Source organism: Mustela nivalis (assembly GCF_964662115.1).
Source record: "Mustela nivalis genome assembly, chromosome: 2".
In the NCBI taxonomy this organism is placed as follows: domain Eukaryota; kingdom Metazoa; phylum Chordata; class Mammalia; order Carnivora; family Mustelidae; genus Mustela; species Mustela nivalis.
The window spans coordinates 93727470-93740543 of record NC_139021.1 but is presented as its reverse complement, the minus strand read 5'-3'; the positions used below and the strand labels follow the sequence as shown (position 1 = coordinate 93740543).

The following is a 13074-nucleotide window of genomic DNA, read 5'->3' as shown; positions in this document are numbered from 1 at the left end:
GAGAGACTTGATAAAGTTGGTGAAAATAAGAAAAAGAGGGGAAAGACTACAATAAAATAAATAACAGACATCAATGGAAAAGATAAAAGTAACAGGCTATTTGCCCCAATAAACGTAAAAGGGTTTAACTCCACTATCAAAAGAAACAGACCTTTCATGGTGGATTTAAAAACAACTAGGTGGTTTTCTCCGAAAATGCCTAAGTAAACATAAAACAAAAGTGACATTCTTAAGTGACTCTTAATCTCACAAAACAAACTGAGGGTTGCTGGGAGGAGGGGGTGTGGGAGAAGGGGGGTGGGGTTATGGATATTGGGGAGGGTATGTGCTTTGGTGAGTGCTATGAAGTGTGTAAATCTGGCGATTCACAGACCTGTAGCCCTGGGGATAAAAATATATGTTAATAAAAAATTAAAAAATTATAAATAAAATAAAATAAAATATTTCTAAGCAAAAAAAGTGACATTCTTCACAATCTCCAAGACATCATAAGAGATTTCATAATAATCCTAACAAGAAATTTATAAGATCTTAAAATAAAAGCTACCAAATTATACCAAAGGGCATAAAAATTCCTAGAGAACTGTTTTGTTTTTGGTGTTGCTGTGTGTGTGTGTGTGTGTGTGTGTTCTTTTGGGTAAAAAGATGCACTATTGTAAGAGTGTCCTTTCTCCCTAAATTAATGCTTACGTTCAATGTAATTCGAGTCAGTATTCTAACTGGAGTTTTTAATGAAACTTGATTCTAAAGCTCAGAGAAATAAAACATAGATTAGCCAAGAAAATTTAGAACAAAAACCATCAAGAGGCCCTAACTCTACTCTATGTTAAAATTAACTGTTTCCATGAAGAAAGGAATTTAGTGGAGAAAACCTTTGTTTCATATTTGCAGTTAACAACACGGTTAGCATTCTGTGAGCAACACTTTATGAAACTGGAAACCTCCATGTCGATCAAACTGGTTTAACACATCAAGGTGAATCCAAAGAACAGAAATGTTAGCAATATTAATAGATATATCAAAAATAGATCCTGAGCAATTCCATAAGCCTGAAGTGCACCAGTCAGGGTATGTGATGTGGAGAAAAGGGACACACACAGATAACTACTGAAAAAGCAGATATTTTCTGGGACATTTTTACAAATCTAGAAATGGACCCCCAAGATCTTAATTTTTTTTACAATAATTCGACAATTTTTAAAATTTTTAAATTTTGTATATTCAAATTCTTTTTTTTAATTGTGTGATGTTAGTCACCACACAATATATCACTAGTTTTTGATGCAGTGCTCCAAGACCCTTAACAATTCATCAAAAACCTCACATCTGTGAGTCTACTGAAAATCTTAAACTATTATATTTTGGGCAAACAACTTATACTTTTTAAAATAGAAGGAAAGTAAGCATTTCCTTTAGATTCAGTCAAACAGATAATATTTTGTCGGAGGGCAAACTTCTCTACAATGAATTAGAGTGCATGTCCTTCATCTGAAATTATCGACTTTAAGGCTTCCAGGTTGCTGCTGCTCTTTTGGTGGTTGTATTCTAGAATTTTAAGAGCAATTCCATGTTCTTCCCATTTCGTTCTGTTAGCCTCTAGTCAGGTACACGCGTGACCCTTCCATTATTACAGTGTGCCTTCTTGAGAGCTCCTACAGCTTCGTTCCAGCTTTTCTATCACATATCAACCAGAGATTCAAGAATTTACCAAGATGAGTAATTCAGGGAATACCAACTCTCTCGTCCCCACCCTCCAGTCTAGGAAAGAGATGCTCAGTGGTGTGTTTCTAAAAGTGGGGATGACCCCACCCTCACCCCGCCAGGCAGTCAGAAGGAAGTAAAGTGTCTTTCTGTTGCAGGATTATCAGGTGGGTCAAGGGGGTGGATCCCTGAAAATGGAAAGTTAGGGGCTGGATGTGAAATGTCTAAAAGGGAGGAGTTTCGGGGGGTTCCTGTCAGGGTAGAGGCCTGGCTCCCACTCACGTGCTCTGCCTGGGAGGCAACTTGCAGCAGAATTCACAAGGAGCATGTGTCTAGGCCTGCAGGGCAGTGGAAAGGCTTCTGGGTAAGTGCATGGCTGTCCCCTGAGATGTCCGTGAGTCCTGCCAGGCTGAGCGATGTCCGAGGACTGGGCTGGGCCCAAGCCGACAGACCAGAGGAGCACCAATAAAGCTGGCAACTTTGTGCACTTGGGAGCCATGGCCTCCACCCCCAGTTCCCTGGCACTATGAAAACCTGGAATTCCCATGTGACCCCAAAGGGAAAGGAAGATACCCTAATGAGGACAAGGGAGGGTTTTCTACCAGGTAGGTGGAGAGAGTAATTTGTAAACGTAGAGCGACGAAGAAACAGACGTTCCTTGTATCTCAGTGTTGTAGACTCTAAGGTGAAGGGACCACACAGTGTTCTGGATCCAAATATGCCACTGTTTTGCACAAGAGCAAAGTAATGTTCCCTGCTGTATCCTTACTGATACAGGGGATTTTTCTGGTTGTCTTAATCCCCAACACCAAGCATTCCACCCCTTAAAAAGATGCCTAGACCTTTTCCCTAGTGGTAAAGAAGTCACAAACATTAAAAAGTCACCAAGAGTATTAATAAAAGCAATGTGCTTACTATGTGTCCAACGCCCTGACAAGGTCTGTACTCAGAGTATCTCACGGAGTCTTCACTATGATCCCATGTGTCGATTATGTGATTTGTCCTCATTTTGTACACAAACTCAGAGAGGTTGAGTAACTTTCCCCAGATCACCCAGACTGTGAGGGGCATGGTTGGGTTACAAGCTCTGGCTCCCTCTGTCAGTGCCCTGAACTGACAGAGGAGCCAATGGAGGAGCTGTGGAGGAGCCAATGCCAGGAGCTACATGAGTAGCTACGTGGTGCTGGAGAAATCTCCAAGGTGTTTCCCCTGAAGAGCAGAGCTTCAGAGAAGCCCAGGGAACTCTTTGATGGGGGGGCTGGGTCCTGAAGGAGGGAGACAGAGCCCATGTCCGAGTATGGCAGGCAAAGGGAGCTTTAGGAAGAAATGCACGAAGAATGTATGGTTCATTCCAGGAGCCCGGAGCAGACTGAAATTCCTGAAGGGATGAGACCCACTCTACGGCTGTCCCTGCCTCCCCCTCAGCTTCCTCTTAGTGACCCTTCCAATGGGCTGCATTGCTTTCATTCATTTGCCTCTTGAAGTAATGTTTGGCAGCTTGAGGCCTTTGGTCTAAAACTAGCAGTGTTTCGTGGGGTCAGTGCAGGGATGGACTCACATGTTCCCCCCCCCCCGGCTCTATCTGACCATGTTTCTGCTCAGATAAACACAGTGCAGTCATGTGGTGGGAGCAGTGGGGAGTGGAGTGCTCCCTGACATGCCGGTACCTGACCTGGTTTATGTGTTCATTCATTCCTGTCTCAAGAAAACAAATTACCCTCCTGGTGTTAAGGATGTGAGAGAGTGTACCAAACCAATAAGGACACAAATCCATCAGAAGACTTTAATGCACGCGTTCCTTCCATCTAGGCGTGTGGGAGGCAGCATGGCACAGGGAGCGGAACCTTCCAGGCTTTTCATGTCTGACAGTCACCACGTCCCACCTGCTTTATTTTAAACTGTTCACCCCACAATCTCTCCACTTCCTCTGCCACGCTCATAACAGGAAGAGGCGAGAACTCTAGCAGGAAGTCCGGTATGTGGATTCAGACCCAGATGCCCTATGACAGCCCAATGAAGAGTTGTATTTAAATGTATCAGAAACATGGGGGCGCCTGGGTGGATTAATCTGTTAACTGTCTGACTCCTGCTTTTGGCCCATGTCACGATCTCGGGGTCCTGGAACAGAGTGCCATGTTGGGCTCCCTACTTAGCAGGGAGTCTGTTGAGAATTCTCTCTCTCCTTCTCCCTCCCCCTCTCTAAAATAAATAAATCTTCTAAAATAAATAAGTAAATAAATGTCTAGGAAACACAAAATCAAGACCATAATGATATGGGAAAGGTGCCTCCTTTTCCTCAGCCACACTTTCCCCTGCATGGTCCCCACTAAATCATGTAATCTTGTAGAAGGCGGATCACATCTGAAATTCCTCATCTCTAAAGTCAGGGTGGCAGAAGCAATGAGCCCCAAGGTCCCTTCCAGTCCTGAATCTCTCAAGGCTCACCCTTTTATCCCAGCACCCAAACGGGGAACCAAGCCAGAACCAGTAGACTCCAAGGTCATCTGACCACAAGGAGCTTATAATCAAGTTGAGGAATAAAACAGATGTTTATTCCTTCAGCGCCAAGAATGGAAATAATCATAATAATAATGTCTTAGGATCATGGGAGATAATCCTGTGATATTAATAAATAGAGGGCAGCACAGTTATAGAACCAAAAGGCAAATCACGAATTATAAGAGAATGTCTACGTGGGCCATAAGGATTCCCTGTTCTCCCTGAAATAATGTAATAAATGTAACAAGTAAATGACACACACACACACACGCAAATAGTAGCTCCATGTCTTCTGTAAAAAGCAAAGTAAGGAGAGAGCAGTGCATAGGGGAAAACCCAGACCACGTGTAATCAACAGGGAAGTCTCTCATGGGAGCGATGGTATTTGCATTGATCCAAAAGGGCAGACATGATTTAAAAGGGGGACATGGTGAGAAGGAAATGCAAAGAAAACAAAGGCTCGGGGCTGCTCACAGTTGGTAGGAAAGCGAGGAGTGTCACTGACTAGCACTTCTGAGCACCTTACTCAGTTATTGTGGGTCTAAGGTGATTTCCCTGTGACACTGTGGGGTTTCATGAATTACAGTCGTGGTTTTACGTATATTCTGTTTTTTTGTTTTTGTTTTTGTTTGTTTGTTTGTTTATTCATTCATTCCGTATATTCTGTTTTGCTCTCTTCTTCAGAGTCCACTCTGGTTTAAAAATTCTGAGGGGACCGGCACTACATAAAGCGTCCACGATGTGGCAGCACGTGGCTTCATAGATGGACATCTTCAGCAGGGGAACTATGACACAACCGGGTAATAATCACACAAGCACTATTTAAGGCTCTCAGGAAAACACAGAGAGAAGACGTGAATAGTCCATACTGAGCTTTAGAACTTGAGATTTAGAACTTAAAGGGAAACCAGATGTTTTTGATTCCTGAGTTTTAGGGGCACCTGGGTGGCTTAGTCTTTTGAGCACTGGACTCGATCTCAGCTCAGGTCAGGATCTTAGGGTCGGGAGAGGGAGCCCTGCTCTGGCTCCCCATATAGTGGGCTTATTTGCATGGGGTCCAATTCTGATTTGAGCTGATAAAACCCAAAGAAACTTACCCTCCGTCAAGTGTACCAAGTCAATCATTCATAAACATTTTCTTTTTTTTTTTTTAAGATTTCATGTATTTATTTGAGAGAGAAAGGGAGAGAGAGAGCACAAGCAGAGGGAGCAGCAGGCAGAGGGAGAAGCAGACTTCCCGCTGGGCAGGCAGCCCAATGAGGGGCTCAATCCCAGGACCCTGGGATCATGACCAGAGCCAGAGGCAGATGCTTAACCAGCTGAGCCACCCAGGTGCCCAATGTGATCAATTCTTGTATCATAAAAACCTTCTTATCTCCAGGATGGACACAAAGAGACTGGTCTTCCTTTGGCCAAACAACTGCATTTCATAAAACATATTTACGTCTTAAAAGCAAGGGCGGTAAGAACAATGTTCAACCTTTAACCAGTTAAAAAAAAATCCGTGGATTTAAGTTTAACCTTGACTAACATCACAGACAAGGCCATAGCATCAGTTTCTAAAACACGGAAATCAATAGAATCCACAATGTGCCGTTTGCTGAGAGAGTTATGCTAAGCTCACACCCCGTGAGAGGAACCCCACTCCGTGAGGTGGACAGTCAGGCCGGGACTCACAGTTTGCAATGTCGCATTGGAGCTGCAGAATCTGCAGAACCGGCATCGTGAGGACAATGATATCAAACTGCTCGGGGGGACCTGTTTCCTTGGAGACTTCCCACTTGTCATTCCGCAGGTTGACCTGAGTCACACAGTGTATGAAGCAGACATCAGCACCTGTTCCAAAAGCAAGGTCATGTTCACATCCTCAGGGTTTCCAGTATGAACAGGAAGAGAGAGAGGAGTTACAGACTGGATCCATTCAGGGGAACTGAACAGTGAAGGCACCATTCTCGGGGCTCACTTCCCCATTAGGTCGGAATTCCTCTCCTTCCCTCTTAAGCCTGAAAAAGGTGTCTGTGAACAAGATCCAAGCTCTCGTTAGTGGATCAATTTACCTTTATTAAGAATTGGAATGAGGGGGCACCTGGGTGGCTCAGTGGGTTAAAGCCTCTTCCTTAGGCTCAGGTCATGATCCCAGGGTCCTGGGATCGAGCCCCACATCAGGCTCTCCACATGGCGGGGGTCTTCCTCCCCGCGTCTCTCTGCCTGCCTCTCTGCCTACTTGTGATTTCTGTCAAATAAATAAAATCTTTAAAAAAAAAAAGAATTGGAATGAAGAGAAATACGATTGAGAATGTCCTCTCATTGCATTTTTCTTCTTCATCCCCAAGGTATTTTGATAATTACCTGAGTACTTATTTGACTAATATTTTTTTCCCTATTAACCTGTGAGCCCCCAGGGAAGGAACCATATCTGCTCTGTGTCTGTGAAGACCGTATCCCATACACAGTAGAGTACTCGCCACATAGTGGGATTTCATAAGTACCTGCTGAAGAGAATGAATCAGGAACCATAAACCAAAAGACAAGAAAACATCCCTGGATCGTTAAGTGTCCTTGAGGCCAAGCACTTACCTCACATCGCAATTGCCAGAAAACTTGGATTTGTTTTTACAAATCTACTTGTATGCTATCTCAGGAATGGAAAAGCAAGAAATGAAGAAAGAACAAGACACAAAAGCACGTTGGAAGATCTTGTTCATCATTTCCAGGGGACACCACAGCATCCCAGCCACCCAACATCCAGCTTATGTCCGCCTGGCCCTGAAGCTTCCTTCCTGCAGCGACTCCTTCCTCCTCCCCTAAAAGTTCCCTCTGCCATTGTTCTGACATTGATTTGGAATATCTGCCTGTGTCTGGTATGTCTTATCCATCCAAAACCACTCATTTCCTCCATTTCACGTCTCTAGACCTCAGATACTTTCACTGTCCCTGGAATCCCGCGGCAACACTGTGAACATTCAGAGTTTTTAAATCAAAAGCAAATATATTAGAAGGAACAAGGTGCTAACTAGGCCCAGGGGTTTGTCTCTTCGAGGCAATTAGCTTCATTCTGTTCATACACTGGAGCAAGGGCTAGTAAACACCCTCCAACCGGCCTGCTTTCCCGGAGGCCCCTTCAACTCCCACCCGCCAGCTCCAGGCCGGCCTGAACCTTTCCCTTTCACTCGTTTCTATTTATTTAGGGTGCCGTGGGAAAGAGTGGCGCACGGTTATGGGCGGTGGTGAGCAGGCGTGCGTGTTTCAGGGAACTTAAGTCCACGGACCTAGAAATTCTCCATACCCAGCCAGATGTCCTGGACATGCGTCCCAAGGGTCCCAAAGTATTCTGCAAGGTGTATGTCCGTGGTTCTCTTAAGTGTGGACCCCAGGCCGGCAGCACCAGTGGCACCTTGGATCCTGGTACAAAGGTACGTTCTGAGACCTAAGCCAGACCTACTGGACCAGCATCTCTGCTGCTCAGGCTGCTGTTCTCGAAAGTTGTTCTGCACAACATTGGTTTTAGAGATTTGAACGCATTCAAAAGCATATGTGATTAGTTGTATCCCACACAGATAATCTCCTGGAAGTCTGGTCCAATCAAAACCGTGCTGGTTCATCCAATAGACTGTGGGCTTATAAATTTTATTGATTCCAAACTGTAGAATAGTTTTGGAATGACTTAACAATTTGATCTTATGCAAGGTCAACTTCATTAAGGAGACTATTTTTTTAAACCAAAATGTAGCAAAAGGTTGCTATGTACCTGGCCTACTACTTGCTTGGGTTGACAATGAATGTGTTCTATCCCATAGTCCTCATGGTAACACTTTGCAGGGGGGACTGTAATTACTCTCATTTTTTTCCAATGAAAGAACCAGGGTATAGATTTTTAAACTTTCCTATTATTACATAGCTAGGAAAGGGTTAGTTAGTTCCAGGTCAATACGATTCCAGAAACTCTCTCACTTATGTTGTGGAAATATGAAAACACTCTTGTGGATCATGTAGTGGAGAGAAAACTTCCCAGAAGTTCAAAGGATGTTTAAAAAGATACAATTACAGAATTTAAAATAGTATAATAAGGTTTATAAATTCTGTAACAACAGATCTGGGTAAACGGGAAAAAGACTCTTGAGGTATTACGAAGATAATATTAAAATAAATCATTTATATGCACTCAAATTATATAGATCTTGAACTTGATTATGTAAAAATTCGTTTTTTATTAAAGGAGAAAGTAGGTCACAAAACGAACTTATGGTTGATGTCTACAGTGACATTTTCCTGTGATTTTTCTGTATCTTCTAAACTTTCAACCAATAGTATATAATCTTTTTAAAAAATTGCCTTTTGAAGTAAATAGTATTTTACATAGGGATAAAAAGCTCTATAAAACCATTGTCTCAAGAGGTTGTACAAATGGAAAATATAAACAGGTTTTTACTAAGAATTGGTTAAATTAAAACTGATAACCACCTAATATATATATTAAATGTATTTCATAACTATATTCAATATATTTAATATATACTCCAATGTACATGCATACATATATATAGAAATAGATATAGAAATCTATATATCATGATACCTACCTGCCATGTACAGGGTAGGTTAAACTCTATGTGAGCCACAAATAATTAAATATGACCTCTTTTCCCAAGAGCTTCCAAAGCAAAACTGGAAGATAAAATATATATTCTCCCAAACACCTACCAAGAGAAGGATGTAGGTACTGTGTATTCAAGGACTGTTCCTCTGCTGGAAGAACGTCAGATGTAAGAGGGCAAGGACTTTGGTTCTTGTAACCTTAGCACCTAACACAGCATCTGACATACAGGAAGTACACTGAAGGGATAAGCGTTCACTGAAGGGATGTGTGCGTGCATGGATGGATGGATAGGACATATAATACAGCTGGTAAGTACTTGAGGATTTCAGTAAATAGGCACATCCAAATTGGGTCAAATCATAATGGAAATGAGATTTTTAAAAGTTAAATGGTGGCAAGAGATGAAGCTGATGGTGACATTCTACAAAATATCCAATGCTATCACATTCTGTAAGGGTTAATTTTATGCACTAGCTTGACTGGGTCATGGATTCCCCCCAAGATATTTGGTCAAATATATTCTGGCTCTGTCTTTGACAATGATTTTGGATGAGATTAACATTTAAATTGGTAGAATGAGTAAGGTAGATTACCCTCCCTACTTAATGCCCATGGCTCTTATCCAGTCATTGGCATGTATGAAACAAAAAACCTGACCCTCCCCAAAAGGAAAGAATTCTTTCTGACCGACAGCCTTCAAACTGGGACAAGGGGTTGTTGGGGGTTTTTCTACCCCTTGTATTGGGATTTGCCAATTCATCCTGCAGATCTTGACATCTACCAACCTCCCTAATCACGAACCAATTCTTTATAATAAACTGTATATATACAGATATATCCTATTATATATTTGTATATATAATACATATAAATACATATTATATTATATATTATATAATCAAATAATATATAAAATATATTATATTAATTATATATTATATATTTTATATATTATATGATCATATTATATACACTATAATATATTAAATATTATATATAATTATATTTATATGTGTTTATATATTTATATATATTTATATAAATACACACACACACACACACACATACACACACTCCCTATTATATCTAGCTCCTGTTGGCTCTGTTTCTCTGGAAAATCCCAAGTAATACACCATCATTGCCTGAATTCTCGATGGAGAAGCTATCTAACCAGAATGACATCTACTATGTCCCCATGCTGTATGTATATCGAATCTAACTGACTCCTCTATTGCCTGCTATCAGGGATTCTTGGGGTTCTCAAAAAGTAAAACTTGATGAAGAAAATCAAAATAGTAATTATTCTTGAAATAGTTTATGGAACAAAACGTCTTAGCACCTTTCATCAGTGATCTTGAATTGGGCACCTTACTTAATTATGATTCATCAAGAAACTTACTTCTGTTTAAAGAAAATAGTTAGGGGTGCCTGGGTGGCTTAGTGGGTTAAGCCTCTGCCTTCGGTTCAGGTCATGGTCTCAGAGTCCTGGAATTGAGTCCCGCATCGGGCTCTTTGCTCAGCTGGGATCCTGCTTCCCATCCCCCCCCCCCGCCTGCCTCTCTGCCTACTTACAATGTCTCTCTGTCAAATAAATAAATAAATAAATAAATGAAATCTTTAAAAACAACAAGAACAACAAAATGTTGGACTCCTGGGGGGCTCAGTCAGTGAAGCATCTGCTCTCTGCTCAGGTCATGTTCCCAGGGCCTAAGATTGAGTTCTGGGTTGGGCACCCTGCTCAGCTAGGAATCTGTTTCTCCTGCCTGCTGCCTCATGCACATGCGTGTTCTCTCTTTCTCTCTCTCTCTCTCTCACAAAAATAAATAAAATTTTAAAAAATTAAAAGATTAAAAAAAAAAACAAATAGTTTATCATCCAAGATCATTTATCAACTTTTCTAAGAAAGGTCATTTTCAAAACATTCATAAAATACGTAAAGAATAAATGAAAATCCTACTTGAAAAGGGACAAAGTCATAAATAAGAAATTCAAGAAAAAAGGTGGAAAGAGCTCACTAAAAACACAAAGATGCATGAACTCAGTCATAATTATGTAAGTACAAATCAGAACACAAAAAGACACCAGCTTTAACCTGCCCCACTAGCAAAAATTTAAAATTTTTAGTTATAAAATACCTAGATGCGCAGAGAGAGAAATTTTCATTCATTGCTTTTTCAAATTTTTAAAAAAGATTTATTTACTTATTTTAGAGAGAGAAAGAACACGAGTGGGAGGAGTAGAGGGAGAGGGAGAGAATCTCAAGCAGACTCCCCACTGAGCTCAGAGTGGGGCTCCATCTCACCAGTCTGAGATCATGACCTGAGCCAAAACCAAGAATCAGATGCTTAACTGACTGAGCCACCCAGGTGCCTCCTCATTACCACTGATGAGATATTCTTTCAGAGGAGCAGATGGAACCACCTACTTTAATGAAAAATTCACAATACCATTTGACACAGCAACTGTGCTGTTAGAAACTGGTTCTACAGATATACCTAAAGAAGTGTGACACAGTTAAACAATGCAGCAATAGCGGTATTAGCGAAAACCAAAACAACCCCTCATCCCACCAACAACCTAAATATTTTCCAGAAAGCTAATCCTGACATAAGCAATGAATTTATTTATTCATAAAGAAATCATATAATACTGAACAGGCATTGAGAAAAATGAAGCATACTGAATTTGTTGTTATGAAAATAGACCTAAGATATGATTCAGTTGATGATGATGTATTAGGATTTTCCAGAGAAACAGAACCAACAGGAGGCAGACAGATAGATAATTGGGGGGGACTGATTTATTACAAGTAGACCAAACAAGGGGTTGGTTTATGAAAAATAATCCCATTGGTATACTTAAAAAGAATAAATATAAACACACATGAATAAATAAATAGAGGCAGCCATGTAAATCAATACACAGATCCATAAAGTTTTTTCTAGAAGCATACATTGAAAACTATTATTAGGGATAAAAGAAAATCAGCTATTGGTAAAGAGAAGAACATCTATTTTATAACTTTCTTTATAGTATTAATATTTAATTATGTTTACAATGTTTATCTTTAAATGCCAATAGTAAAATGAAGCAGAGAAACTCCTATCCCCACCTGATTCTTTCAAGTAGTGCTTAATGATTGAATAAACTCCTTAAGGTGCCTCAAAGTTACAGTCTCCTTCTTTCATCACAACCCCTTCAATAGGAGATGTCAGAGGCTTCAAAATGCCAAGAGCTAACAGGTCATCATAAAAACTGAAATAAATCAATATATATGATATAATTAAATACCACTATCATTTAGCTTAAAAATACTGTATTCTCTTCCAAGAATTCTTAGAGAGTATCACTCTACATAAGTGCATGTTTTACATTAAGAAAACAATTCAAGGGGCACCTGGCTGGCTCAGTCAATAGAGCAGGGGACTCTTGGTCTTGGGGTGGTGAGTTCAAGTCCCATGTGGGGTACAGAGTTTCCTTAAAAAATCAGTAAACCATCATCCAGGTGAAGAACAGAAACGTTCTGCAAACCTATAAATCTTGCTGACATTAGCTGAAGGCCTATTTTCTTGTATATCTCAAAATTACAGACAGTGAACATATACAGGTATGCAGTTCCCCCAGGACTAATTGTCCTCTTTGCCAGCACAGTAATTCATATTTAAATCGAGCCCTAGATGTAGCTTCTCTTCCAGTCTCCAGGACCACCCTTGGGAGGCATGGACTCTGGCTTTCCCACTTAACTCAGGCTAATGCCATCAACGATGTTATTGTAGTATCTTCACTATATCACAAGGGGCAAGGTGTCGCTCTGTTAATAATGGATGATTTCTATATTTTTACATCCTATGGGCATGAATATTGATTCCTGCCAACTAACTCACCTTTGGTGTTGCTTGGCATAGTGAGGCGTGCAGGTGATGTACTGGGCACCCAAGTCAACCGTGCTCTGTGGATTATAAGGGCTCCTGGCTGTCGTCATTCTTCCCCCTTGGATTCATTCACAAGAAACATCTTAGTGCATCAGAATGACTCTTTTGCAATGAACACCTCAATTATGCACCCCAGAGTGGGCCAAAGAGATTAGGGCTGTATTAAAAGAGGACTTTGTTGTGCTTTTCTGTTTTAGTTTTGGGCTTTGTCCTCTACCATCGTTAGGACAACTTGGTCACTGCGAGGTATTTTTAAAGAGGACACAGCGGTGTTCAGCGCTGTGCCCGGCCCCTGGAGTCACACATTTAAACAACAGGGATGGGTGCGTGGAGAACATCCAACGA

The 13074-nt window shown here is 41.0% G+C and overlaps 1 pseudogene across 1 annotated transcript; it reads right to left on the bottom strand.

Annotated features, from left to right (window-relative positions):
- Nucleotides 1-5782: 5782 nt before the first annotated feature.
- Nucleotides 5783-12783, bottom strand: LOC309858137 (renalase-like; annotated as a pseudogene). Its single transcript, XR_014316659.1, has 3 exons — nucleotides 12682-12783; nucleotides 11910-12052; nucleotides 5783-6036 (listed from the first exon to the last, which is right to left on the bottom strand). The product of XR_014316659.1 is annotated as a renalase-like (transcript).
- Between the last annotated feature and the right edge of the window lie 291 nt (nucleotides 12784-13074).